The 13,166-nt window shown below is 35.4% G+C and overlaps 1 long non-coding RNA gene across 1 annotated transcript; it reads right to left on the bottom strand.

Annotated features, from left to right (window-relative positions):
• Positions 1 to 2,004: 2,004 nt before the first annotated feature.
• On the bottom strand, positions 2,005 to 12,937 carry LOC104866205. The gene is made up of 6 exons (XR_781377.1): positions 12,837 to 12,937; positions 7,301 to 7,417; positions 5,293 to 5,639; positions 4,784 to 4,815; positions 3,276 to 3,329; positions 2,005 to 2,256 (listed from the first exon to the last, which is right to left on the bottom strand). It is a non-coding gene; the product is annotated as an uncharacterized LOC104866205 (long non-coding RNA).
• Between the last annotated feature and the right edge of the window lie 229 nt (positions 12,938 to 13,166).

Here is a 13,166-nt window from a genome sequence, read left to right as displayed (position 1 = left end):
TAGAGAATTTATTATATAAATACACAGGTAGAATTCAATTTTCACAAACATTATTTTAACTAGATCTGTATAATAAAATTGTTTCCAATCTTCCTGACAGTTTTTTTTTTTCTCTTTTTGATACTGAGGATCGAACTCAGGACCTTGCTTTTTGTGAGGCAGGTGGAGGAACCACTGAGCTAAATCCTCGGCCCTCCTCCTGACAGTCATATGGAGGATGGGTCCTAACTGGGCTCAGTGGCAGAGGTGGATTCTCTCTTCATTTCAGAAGAGCAGGCCCTTTGCTTCTATCCAAGCACTTAGTTTGCTCTTAGAGTTAGCTATAATCTTAAAACTGGTCTGCATCCTCATTTTGTTCAGATTTCTTTTTTTTTTCTTTCTTTTTTTTTTAGCTTTAATTGAGTTTACTGGTACATTTTAGGGATACAGGACAGTTACATTCATTGTTGGGATCTTGTACCTCTACATGATTTCTTTGAAGCATGTCTTCAAATCAATCTTTTGCAAGAAAATAAGAACCTACCCGCCAATCCCACCATTTTGGATTTTTGTTTGGGTTTGTTTTTCCCGATACTGGTGATAAAGAGTTGTGACACAGTTGAGTTCATGCAGTTTAGTTTTATTTACTTTAAGAAGCAGATCCTGTCGAGGGGTCTTGACCTAGCTTGTTCTATCTAGATACATAGGATGGCCAACTCTATAGCAGAGTTGCGTATTTGAACTTCTTGAGTCTCTGCATCCTCTTCCTTTTGTGAAATGTTTTGCCTTAAATCTATATCTTCCATAACGGATGCTTTTTTGTCATTTTGTTTCAATTCAAATACCACTTTCCTAAAGAGGCCTTTTCTAACCAACTATTGAAAACGACAATAGCACTTTTTTATCTTATCATACTGGTTTACTGTTTTTTATGTAACTTATCAGCATGTAGAATTATTTTATAGTCTGATTCTTCCTTTAGAAACACATATACTTGGTGACAAGAATCCTAGCCAACCTTCAACAGAAAATACCCATCACCTAGAAAAATGCTGAACACATAGCAGATCCTTAGATAAGTGAGTAACTACTCTTACTGTGTCTCTTTCCCTCAAACCCATGCAGTTACCTCCACTGCTATATGAAAAGATATTTTCTGATTTTTTTCATGTTTCTCCAAATACTCCCCATTCTGTCCTGATGATAGTTATCATATATTCATATATTCTCGAGCCAAATGTATTTTTATTTTTATGTTTGGAAAAGGCTTAAGGTCTCCCTTGTCCATAATTGGGAAATAGTAATTTAACATGTGATTCAGAACACTGGTAAGGTAATTCATTCACCAGAGCAGAACTTAGAGAGCACTCACTCCCACATAAGGTTAATAATTAAGCTGTAGTTGGGGAAAGACCCTTGGGAAACCATCCTGAGCAAGAGGATGGGAGAAAGGATGTGAATCAGACACAGTTTAGGGGTATGATAAATGCTAGGTGACTCATGCCTGGGAGGAAATTCTTAACCTTGCATACAAGGATAGAAGCGGTCCAGGAGTGTAAGCATTGCCTTGCTCTTTGGGATGAAAAAATGGTTTGGCCACAATTCCTCTTTCTACCTTCACCAAGTTTCAGATACGCTTGCCTTAAATGTTTAGTATAAGGCTATGCCTTGGTTTCTCTTTCATCTTCCTAGTTGTGACTATTTCTAGGAAATGGGATAGAGGGCTTCTCACTTGCTCCCAATTTTAAAGTATTTACTTAATATCTGAATTTCCCCTATATCAAATAAAGGTGGAATAAATAGACATAAATCATAAAGGTTTTTCATCCTCTTCAACATTCCTAACTGACACAGAAAAACCCAAGCAGGGGGAAATTTGTGAATAATAACTGGTGACAGTCACCCAGAGAAAATAAATATATTTGTGAAAATTTACTATACTTGATGCTCTTTTATTTGAAGCAGATTTATTTGTGAATAAAGTAGTAGCTACCAAGCAGGTCAGGAAGGAATAAAAGGCTGTTTTCAGTTATTTTATTTTTTTGTCTAATGTCCATTCCTCCTTTTAATCTCTTTCTCCGTCTTCTATTTTCCTTGCTTGCTTTGGATTTGAGAAGGATCAGAGAGGTGAGAGTTTCTAGCACAATACAAGAAAGCATAGCAACCCAGGAAAAAGACAGGAAAGGGACTCTGCACTTATAAGTGAGAGTAAGAGAAGGCTGAGATATTTCTTCGAAAATTGTCACATTTCTGCCCTCTTCGATCTTGGGGGGAGACCTGGAGGTTAGAGGAAAAGTGAAGGGATCTGATAACTACACATATACTGCAACAAACAAGGTGTGGTTAATAAAAAAGAACAAGTACTTGCAGATTTAATTTTAAAGATTACATCCTCTTAATCTCTTTTGTATAGGTATCTTATAAGGACTTTTGTCTTATTTAAAAGACATTAAACTCCAGGCAGCATGGTAGGTTCAACGTGGAAAAAAGAAGTGATATTATGTTAAAAGCTTGAGAAAATGCTTTACCTATCCCTTGTACTAAACAAATACCTTCAAAGCCAGTTATAAATCCATCTGGCAATATACCCTAGTAAAGTGTATTAAGATTTATTAGTAGCCAATGCTAGGTAGATGGATTTACCAAAACTTTGTTTTGAACTTTTTTTGATGCACCTGAGTGTGTGTGGACGCAGGTGCATGTGTTATGATGATGAGTATTAAGATAAATTGTGAAGTAAAAAGCCACAGGGAGCCATAGGCTCTTTACATTTAGGTAACTAGTGCTGAGGACGCAAGATTGACTCATTATAACAGTGAACTCTGACTAAGGACTCTATATTTTTATTACTATGGAATTTTACTTTAAATCCGGTCCCAGTCAACTTTTAGAATAAATTTGATTTCATGGTTCTTTTCAAAAGTTAGTGTTAGAAGAGGAAGATTTTAAAAAAGGTAGTTTAAGCATTGTCTGCTATATCCTTTGACTTCTGTGAATAAGGAAGGACTAAACAGTGAACGTTATCATAGGTTTTTTTTTCCTCCTCATGCAAATTTAGCTGTTAAGTCCATATGGTTGACTGCAGTCTTATCAAACTGTAACACTTCGCAAAATCTGGCCTCAGTCTGTCAGATATTTCAGACATATGTTTTTGTCTTAATATGTCTAGATGTTGCCTTATTTGTCCACTTTCTTTTACACATGAGAGTGCCACCTTCAAGTAAACTCCCTTCTCTTCCTCAGAGAGGCACCGGGCACCTGACTCAAAATTAAGCTTTTAACATTTTGTAGCTTACCGTTAAGACAGTGATGAAGTATAGACGAAAACAGAAGGTCTATTGTACTCTTCTCTGTGGGGAACATGAGAAAAAGTGAACGGCTTAAGATGCTATGGTAACTAAAACTGCTAGCAGATAAATCTGACAGTCATAGAGTATTCTCGAAGCACTGAGCATTGGGCTACAAGCACAGATTTCTGATTTATGCGTAGTCTGAAGATTGTGAAAAGCCACTTGAGAATATTTAGTGTGAGAAAAGCATACACTCTGAAAAATTATGTATATAGAAATCATACTGCGTATGAAATCGTCATGTACACATGAATTGTGTTTAATGACAATAGCTTAGAAAACATAGATTTATTTCTACTTATATAGTCTATAAAAATACTGGTTTACTAAAATGCCACCTAAGTGATCCAATCCCATTATTTTTGCTACTAGCACTAGATAATGTCCTTTGCCATCTATGGCAATTCCAGCTCCCACACTTGAAAGAGAGACAAGATACCAAACGGGGAGTTCTGTGGTTGGGCACATTCAGAATTCTATGGATGCCACCCTGCTAAAGCAAAGAAGAAATTGGCTCAAGGGCCTCGACATTAGTGAGGTCAGAAGGGAAATGACCTCTTGCCATTTTCTCCTTCCCAGTCCCCAGTGGTAGGTATACAAAGAAAATTTGCCTTCTGGGAATTTCTTCTGAAGGAAAAAGAACTAAAAAACATACTCAGTTGAAAAAAATTATTGAAAAATATTTAGAAAGAGATTATATGTAGCAAAAGGACAGAGGAAGATAAGGAAAAAGTTCCAAAGTAATTTTAAAGACAATCCTTATAAAAGAGAAGATAGTTGTCAACAGAGAAAAATAAAGACAAAATCATTGTTCTAAGTAGAACTAAAAGAAAAGGACAACCTGAAATACGCAAAAAACAAACAAACAAACAAAAACAGTTCATTTAAACTTATGATACTGATACTTGCAATTCAGTTTAGCATCAGATCATTCCTTCTAAATATCACACAATATCAGAATACTTCTAAATAGTATGGTATTTTAGAATATTTCTATGCTTATCTTTGAGTAGGTAACATTCAGATATTTAAATTCTTAGCTAATCTATAATGAAATACTTGGGGATTCCAAAGAGTACAAAAGGAATATTAATCTTAAGACTGCCATGGGAAATATAAAGAATAAGGAAAAATAGTCCATAAAATACAAAACATGTGCAAATGAAAACTTTTTATTTTTTAGATGTAAGTTTCTATATTGCTAGTATTTTTCCTAAAAGATTTGAAATGTGATATATTCACTTTTGGAGCCCAGCTATACCTTCTTTGCATGCTGGATTTCCAGATGGATCTTCTCATTTACTGACCTCTTCTAGAAAAGCAAGCTGTGATGCATCACTGGGTAAATTACATGTACCTTTACCCTATTTTTAAAACATTCATGCATTTGGATTGTGGGAGAAAGCTGGAGAAACAAAGTATATACAGTTTTTCATAGTTGACAAGTTACTCACAGTGTTTCCTTTGTATTGGTTCTGTTTCGGTTCTAAAATAAAAAAAAACAAAGATAAATGAGAGTATATTATGTATTTCCAAACGTCCTTTGTGCCAGTTTGGCAACTACTTTGCCAGTGTAATTTTCTGTTTCTTCCTAAGAGTTTCTTTTTAAATTTTTTTTTTTACTAGTACATGTTATTAGTACCTAATGATCCCATTTATCACAGGGAGTTGGTGCATGAACTAACACTTATTAGTTCTTTTTTTGTTCCCTACCCCTCCCATCTCCCTCTGCTCTTTCCAACTCTTGGTCTTTAGCCCATTTACAAAGGCTCTGTTTCCATTTCTTTCTTAAATTCCCTCTTTTTAAAAAATTTTTTAGTTTCTTTTCTCTCTCCTCTTTCCCACATCTTTCGATTTCTTTTTCCTAGCCCCAAATATAAATAAAAATCAAAATAAAAGACAATAACAAATAAATATATCTTTAAGAGGTTCTATTCTGGATTTATTTGAAGCAAAAACTCACTTTGAACTTGTACTTGGGACAACAACATAGCAAGCTATGTGACACTGAATGAGAGTCTCAAGATAAAACCACGCTGTTGGTAAAAAAGAATTACTAAACAAGAAGATTTGTATTCCCTTTCTGACATTCAGTTTTCCCCTTTGTTTGCTAAAACGTTTGCTGGTTTGCAACATGAAATGGTCTTTCCTTTTTGCCATGCTTAAGACAGACTTGGTTTAGCACTCTCCATGTAGGATCTATGCAGACTTTAAGGAATGACTGGATTAGACTTAGAGCTAGATGCCTTGATAAGTGTGAAGTCACTATTCTCTTCTTCCAGTGACCTTTAAGAAATAGACAGTTGCTTCCTATAGGAAGAATGGGAAAAATGCAAAATCAATATTTTACTCAATATATACTATGTTGAACATTTTACATATACACAGTCTAATTTGCACTTCAAGAAAATATTCTAGCAAGCAAGATATACTTATGGAGATAGATTATTTGCAAAAGAGAAGCTAAAAGATGGAGGGGGATGGAGAGAAGCGGGAGGGTATTTAAAGGGGGTTGAAAGAAGAATTAAGTTTTGTTATCTACATGTACCAAATTCCCACAAGGAATGTAATCATTATGTACTGCAAATATTCACTAAAAATGAAAAATTAATTAAATGGAGGGGAGATAAAATATAAAATAAAGTGAAATTGGAGGTATTTAACTCTCCAATATTATCCAAATATTAAAAAGAATATTTGGGATTCAAATATTGGAGAGAACAGATAGGAGTAAAGTGCTGCACACTGGTGACACTACTGACATGGAGAGCTCTGACTTCAAAATCTCTGCCTCATTGTAACAATATATATTCTGAAAACATAATAAATCTGTGAAACAGCATACATAGCCTGGATGTCACATATTTTAGACTTTTTAAATTGTATTAGAGAAAAGCTGGATAATCGGTCACTATGAAAATTAGAAGAAAATGATGCTTTTGAGAGAAGAGAGATTTCACTGACAAATAAATAGATTAAATGGGTTGTTTAGAGTTGCACTGCGGTTGTAACACAGTTATGTCATCTGACTCGGGCACACAGGGATGAGATCCTAGCATCTGGTATTATATGCATCAACAGGTTATTTCAGCCATCCTGGCCGCTGCCACCCTCTGACAGTCTGTGACACATAACCTTTAGACAAAGATCCCTAGTGGATGATGATATTTTCATGGATTAACTGAACTTTTTACCCTTTTGCTCAATGTGTTTTATACTTTCAGACACAGCTTTGGTTGTTCTATGTTTGCCCAAGTCTTATGTTACTCTTACACAATTGAGGCTTAATATGTAGCAGATCACCCCAGTGTTACCTTGAAAACAAACCATGCCAGAATGACTGTAAGGGACTTTCAGATGAATTTAAGCAGTTGTGATTAAGCCACGCAATCATCTGAGATCCAGTCATCATTCATACTTGTTACATTCATATTTGTTAACTCAGAGTCAACAGAATTTCAGCAAAATGGTAAATTTTGGGTCTAGAGTCATTGCAGTTATATGAAACATTAACTCAGAAGTCCAAAGAGCTGAGTACAAGTTTTAGTCTGCAGTGATCTGGCAGCAAATCATTTAATCTTCACCAAATCATTTAACCTTTTAGGAGCTTGGTTATTTCATCTGCAGAATATTTGGCTCAAGCAGTTGGGTCAGATCATTTCTACTATCTCTTCTACCTTGATGCTCCATGTGGTATATAACAGAATTCAAGAGTTTTCAACTGTGTATCAGTTTCAAAGTCCAAAACCCAGAAATATGTTCGTCATAAAGAAAGAATACTCCTCGTGTTGGTTACCATATTCCTGATACCGTATAGTCATGATAGTTCTATTTGTGTTACAAGTCAACATCTATGTTGAAGCTTACATAGTTCTTAACTTATTTTTGTGCTGGGACTGGAACCCAGGGCTTCGTGCTTGCCAGGCAGATCCTGTGCCACTGAGCTACATCCCCAGCCCTATAGTTCTTACCTTGTAATTTCTGTGGGTAAGAAGTTTGGACAGGGCATAAGCGACTTCTGTGTCTGCATCTCTCCCAAAGTTGCAGTTGCACTGCGGTATGTGCTGTGCTCTCCTCTAGAGGTTCAACTGGGAAAGAATCAACATGGAAGCTTATTCAGCTTGTGGGCAGAGTTCATTTCTTTGCGTATGATTTGAGGGGCCAGGAGTATTCAGTTAACTGAAGACTGACCTCAGATCCTGGTGATCTCTTCTTCCTTTCCCTAAACACTTTCCCACTACAACAACTTACTTCATCAAGCCCTTGAAGAGGGTTTCCAGTGCCAGTTTTCTAAAACTGAGTCATGTAAAAAGTAATATAATCACAATAGTGATTTTTCTCATCTCCTTTTTGTAATCTAATCTTACAAGTGACATCTAATCACATTTGTCATATTTCTTTCTTTACACACAAGTCATGGGTTTTGCCCGTATCAAGGGGAAAGCAATACACAAAAGTATCAACAACCAGCAAACAGGAATTTTTGGAGTCACCTTTGGTTTTATCCTCCAATACAGTATTGATGATAGACAAAGTTTCTCAATTTTCTCTTTGTTATAGTATTTGCTAAATCTTTAAAATCAGTACTTAATCTTGACAATTACATATGTTAGTACTATCAGTATCTTTATTAAACCTATGCAAAATCTGAGTCCCACATAAGATCAGTAATTTGCCCAAAGTAACACACAATAAGAATCGTTTTTCTAGTATATTTCTGTGCTTAGATTTCCAAAATTTTCCCATGGAAACTGTTCTGCTAATTATTTCACAAGCAGTTAAGCCAGTAATAAGGAATCACATGTGCATTAGTTGATCACATAGAAGTTTAGAGTAGAGTGGTGATTATCAAAAACTGAGGGCATCAGGGGAAGGAGAGAAAGGAAAGGTTGATCAGTGGATACTAAGATACAGTTCAATAGGAAGCAAGAAGTTTTGTTGTGCTATTGCACAGTGTGGTGAATATAGATAAAGATAATATATCATGCATTTCAGAAAGCTAGAAAAAATTATTGGAAGTTTTTATCATAAATGTTAAATGAGTAGGTAAATATGTTTAATCTGATTTAAACATACAGTGTATACATGTATCAGAACATTATACTGTACCTCATTAATAAGCACAATTTAAAGTTTTTATTTAGAGAATAAAATAAAAATTTTAAACAGAAACGAATAATGCTTTCATTGTCTATGTAGTCAAAGCGTCATAGACACATTAAATAGCGAAGAAAGTATAATCTTTTTTAGGCTTCCAAGCATTTGTATGTGTACAGTTATGTGGGACATGATACTACTGGGGGATTGTATGCTCAAGTGTTGGTCATTGTAGATTTTTCAAATGCCAAGTTCTAGTGTTGTAGAGGTAGCAGATTATAGGGAAAGCAGGAAAAGTCTCATAATGTCATTAGTTGGGGCTTTTTAACCCTACTGCATTCATTGTGACTTCTTTCACTGTTTGCTTTTGAGAAATTTAGAGACCACATTAGACCTTCCTTTGAGCACTTGAGGATCTGTTCTCCACATATTCTTGTGGATCTTAGCTAGTGAGGTGGGGTATAGGAGTTATTACTCAACATAGAACTTTGCTTTCCTCTGGTATGTTCTTAGCCTCAACTTTTCCAGCTCTTTGCTTTCCTGAAGAGAAGTTCATGCAACATGAACCTAAGCCTTGTCTTTTACTTGGGAGCTGGCTGGGCACATGGGAATGGGAGGCATAATGGGATTCCTGAAGCTCCTCCTAGCTAGGAAGTCTGCGAAGCTGAACTCAGGTTCCTTAGTACTAATGAGAAATATTGGGTTTGGTGTATTTTCTTCACTTAGCTTTCTTCAAACATGGAGAGGTTTGTCTTTGTCACATGGTGTGTCATGATTAATCAGATATATTGGATGGACAAATGGTTTAATAGTTATTGCAATTTGTCACATCAGACATGGCTTATCATGTATTATTAATACCTAAATGTAAAATTAGTTAAACTGGGTCTGTATGCTGTTCAAGACAGTTGTGTGTTAGCAGTTTGCAAAGAATCTCCATGGAATGGTTTAACTGACGTCGCCTTACCCTTTCCGTTTCGGTTGAGGGCATCCTTTGATAATTAAACTGAGGAATTTTTTCTTCAGTAGTAGGCAAACAGCCATCCTATAGCAAGGACATGGTTTCAGCCTTAATTAACACAGAGGCACAAAAGTCATGTAATCTAGAAAGGGATTTTTTAAAAATTTCTTTCCAAAGAAAAATGTTCAGAATGTATTTATTCAAATGTCGGATTGTTAACCCCCCAACATACTTACATATACAGTTATTTTCTCATATAATTGTTTGGCAAGATCATTTTATTAAAATACTCATTATAATATGTTCACTGACTTTTTAAAAACCTTTTGTTCATATTGAAAACCTATCATACAATTAGAGTCCTACTGGGTACAGTGAGATATGCAGACAAATTTTTTAAATGGGTTCAGTCCTCAGAGAGATCATACTATATGTAGGAAGAAAAGGTGAAAGTATTCAGATAGAATATATAGGAAGTGTTGGACATATTCTTTGTTCTTCAGAAATTCAGAGGAGTTGAGCCAAGTGTGAGGTTATGGGCTAAACATTTATGAATTAGTATTTTAGTTTGGGTAGAAGAAGCTGTGATTTAAATAGATGATGAGACAAGAAAGAGAATAAATACTAGGTAAGAGGGACGATGTGAAGAAAAGCCTTTTACACTACAATGCTTGTGTATAGATGGGGAGATCATAAATCTCTTATTTAGAGAAAAAAATGATCTTAGGTAGACAGGGTAATGTCAGATGATTGAAGACATTTTAAAAGGTTGAACAAAACAAGTTAGATTTCATATACCAATGGATTAGGAGCTCCCAAAATTCTTATTTGCTCCAAAGAGTTGGAATGTTGGAAATAGAGACTCGCTCATCTGTGGGATAGGGAGCCAATTTTGAAACATGAACTCATGCTTGCATTTGTTTGACACACTGGTTCTAAGCTTCAGGTAAAATAACCTTTATAAACTACCTCTCTACAGAGGACAGTAGTGTACGGTGGCATACAGAGGACAGCTTTTTTTGTTCTACAGAAGAAATGCAGGATCATGAATGGCTAGTTCAAGTAACAATCACTGAATATTTGCAAATCTAATCAAGGTTTGAGAGGTTTCTATATTTATCCAGGAGAAACACCAACAGAAGAGAAAATACATATATATGTATCTGAATCAATTTAAAATTGTCTTTGATATTTCAAAACACAGTTATACCCTTCTGTCAGTGTAACCTGAAAACATTTTGACCATAGTGTTTTTCAAGTGATTGTTTTAATAATTATTATTTGCTTACTATTGGTTTACTTTTCCCTCAATTTTAAATCTCATATATCCCTTATGTATAATCATATATGCTTATGTATGTCCCTTTGTATAACCAAAAGTAAAATATCTCTTGGGTAGACTTTATGTCATTCCGACAGCAACTAGATTCTCTATTCCATGATATGTTTGCAATGCACTTTCCTTGCTATGATAGCAATAATAATAATAATAATAATAATAATAATATCAATAGCAGGTATATGCACTTTTGAAGGACTATTTCCAGGCCTTTAATATATACATCAAATACTTCTTTTATAACTAATATAGAACTGCATGTTCAGTCTTCTTTGTATGATATTACCATGAATACAATACTCCCATTAAGATTCTGTTTTCCATAGAGGAGTCTCTTCTAGTAAGAATTCCTTTTTATCCAGTCAGAAACTAAGAAGGCCTTGGACTCAATTCCCAAGGTAAAATAATTAATAGGACTAGTTCAATATTAGTGTTTTTTTTTTTAATATCACTGAAGCATTTTATCTCATCATGCCTGTTCAGCTGTACACAGTTCCAAAAGAGGGCCGGGGATTTGGCTCAGTGGTTTCACCACCTGCCTTACGAGCACAAGAGCCTGAGTTTGATCCTCAGTACCCACCCACCCCCAAAAAACAATTCCAAAAGAAAAAACCAATTCCAAAAGACTATGTACATTAATAAAATAATTGAATTATAAAAGAACCATTAGGCTCTACTTTTCCTCATGGTTGTTAAACAGATGCCCAACAACCACAAATTATTTGGCATTTGTTTTATTTAATTTTGCTATAGGATATAAATCTCTTTAGTTAGTAGTGAACATCTGGCCAGTTTACCTCTGCTCTGGACACACACTGTCACTTTTGATCCTGCTCTATCACATCTTAATGTTGTCTTCTGAAGGCATTTGTGTTTGTGTCTCTGTATAGATTCTTTTCATCTTTTAAGTGATTAAGCATATTGGGCTTAGAGTACATTTACAAACTCTCTCCAAAGCAATTTCTGAAATCTAAGAAATGTAGAGTTTTTCTTTGCTCAGAAGAAATATCTAGCTAGATGACAATCTAATATATCTTCATCACGCCTGGTTTATTTGCTATTTCCAATTGCACGTAATTCACTGCCATCCGTTGCCAGTTTATATACAAGGCTAACTTCAGAAAGTTGAATTTCTTTAGCATTGTACCTGTGACCTAAATTTAGTCAGGATCTTCAAAGGGATACAGAGTATTTGAATGAATCACTTCCTATTGTTATTTTTTTAAAATATCAGTATTTACAAGGATTTAATACTGTGTGGGGTTAGAAAAAGAAAGTGAAAATTCCATCAGTGCTTCATCATGCCTCCCTGTACCGCGTGGTGTGCTCTGTGGGACTCTGAAGTGCCTGTCATTTGGGCGGCTTGTAAATTTGACCTACGTCCACCAGGAGAGGTAGCTGCTGATTCCTGAAACTCCTTAAGACGTTCAAACCAGGACTTCTTTATTCCTCCTTCTTTTTAAAAATCTCTAATCCTTTCTGAAGGAGAAATTGTGATGAGTTATCGCTGTGTCTAGCTCACATTGAAAGCATGGGCATGTACTGGCAGAAACAGGGACATTACAATTGTATCCAAGAGCAGGCTGGCTATTTCTGAAGTGCAGGAATGGAAGAAGGAAGTAACTTCTAGTCCTAGTCATGTGACATCTCAAAATGGAGGGCATCTAGGAATCTGATGTCCACTGTCTGCTCTGTACACCCACCTGTGCTCTGTCTTCCTCTCATACCAATAAACCATTCTCATACAAAAGGAAAAAGAACAAAAAAGAGGAAGAGGAGAAAAGGAAAAACCCTCAAAGCCAAGGAAAGTGAGATGGCTGGAAGACAGTGAGGCATTGGGAAATACATTGGTTCCAGAAATTAGATTCTAGGCATGTAGTATCAGGATGGAGGACTTTTATTTAATTTTATAGAAAAGTGTTCGGGTTATTTTACACTGAGATGTGAAATCTCATTTGCAGCTGAGCCCTGGAGGGAGTGACAGAAACTCAGAGCTCATAAAGACAAGCATAATAGGATTAATAAGAAAAAGGACAAAGACATAAGCCTTTATTGTATGAACTCAGTGCTAAAATTTAGCATCAGTGAAAGGTGAAATGTCAGTACTTACCCAAATATTTGTGCCTTTGGGGTACAACATCTAAGGATGCTGCCTTTATAGGTTCATGCTTCTTGCATAGGTTATCTGTTCTTGTCAGGAAAAGGGGCCATTCTGACAGAAGAAGAAAAGAAAGTCACTGTGTGCCAGCAATTCTAGAACCCTCCTTTGTGGAAATAATTCTTAGAATTTATTTTATAAAACAAAAACAAAATTTAGGGGTGAATAATTATTGAATAAGGATTAGACAATCATTTGATAATCAAGGTTCTGAATATTAAATGATTTGTTTTCATTTATAACTTGAAAATACCAAATATGTTTATTTAGAGTCTATTTGTG

Source organism: Fukomys damarensis, unplaced genomic scaffold (assembly GCF_012274545.1).
Source record: "Fukomys damarensis isolate Sample0158 unplaced genomic scaffold, DMR_v1.0_HiC HiC_scaffold_24, whole genome shotgun sequence".
NCBI lineage: Eukaryota > Metazoa > Chordata > Mammalia > Rodentia > Bathyergidae > Fukomys > Fukomys damarensis.
This window is presented reverse-complemented; position numbering and strand designations above follow the sequence as displayed.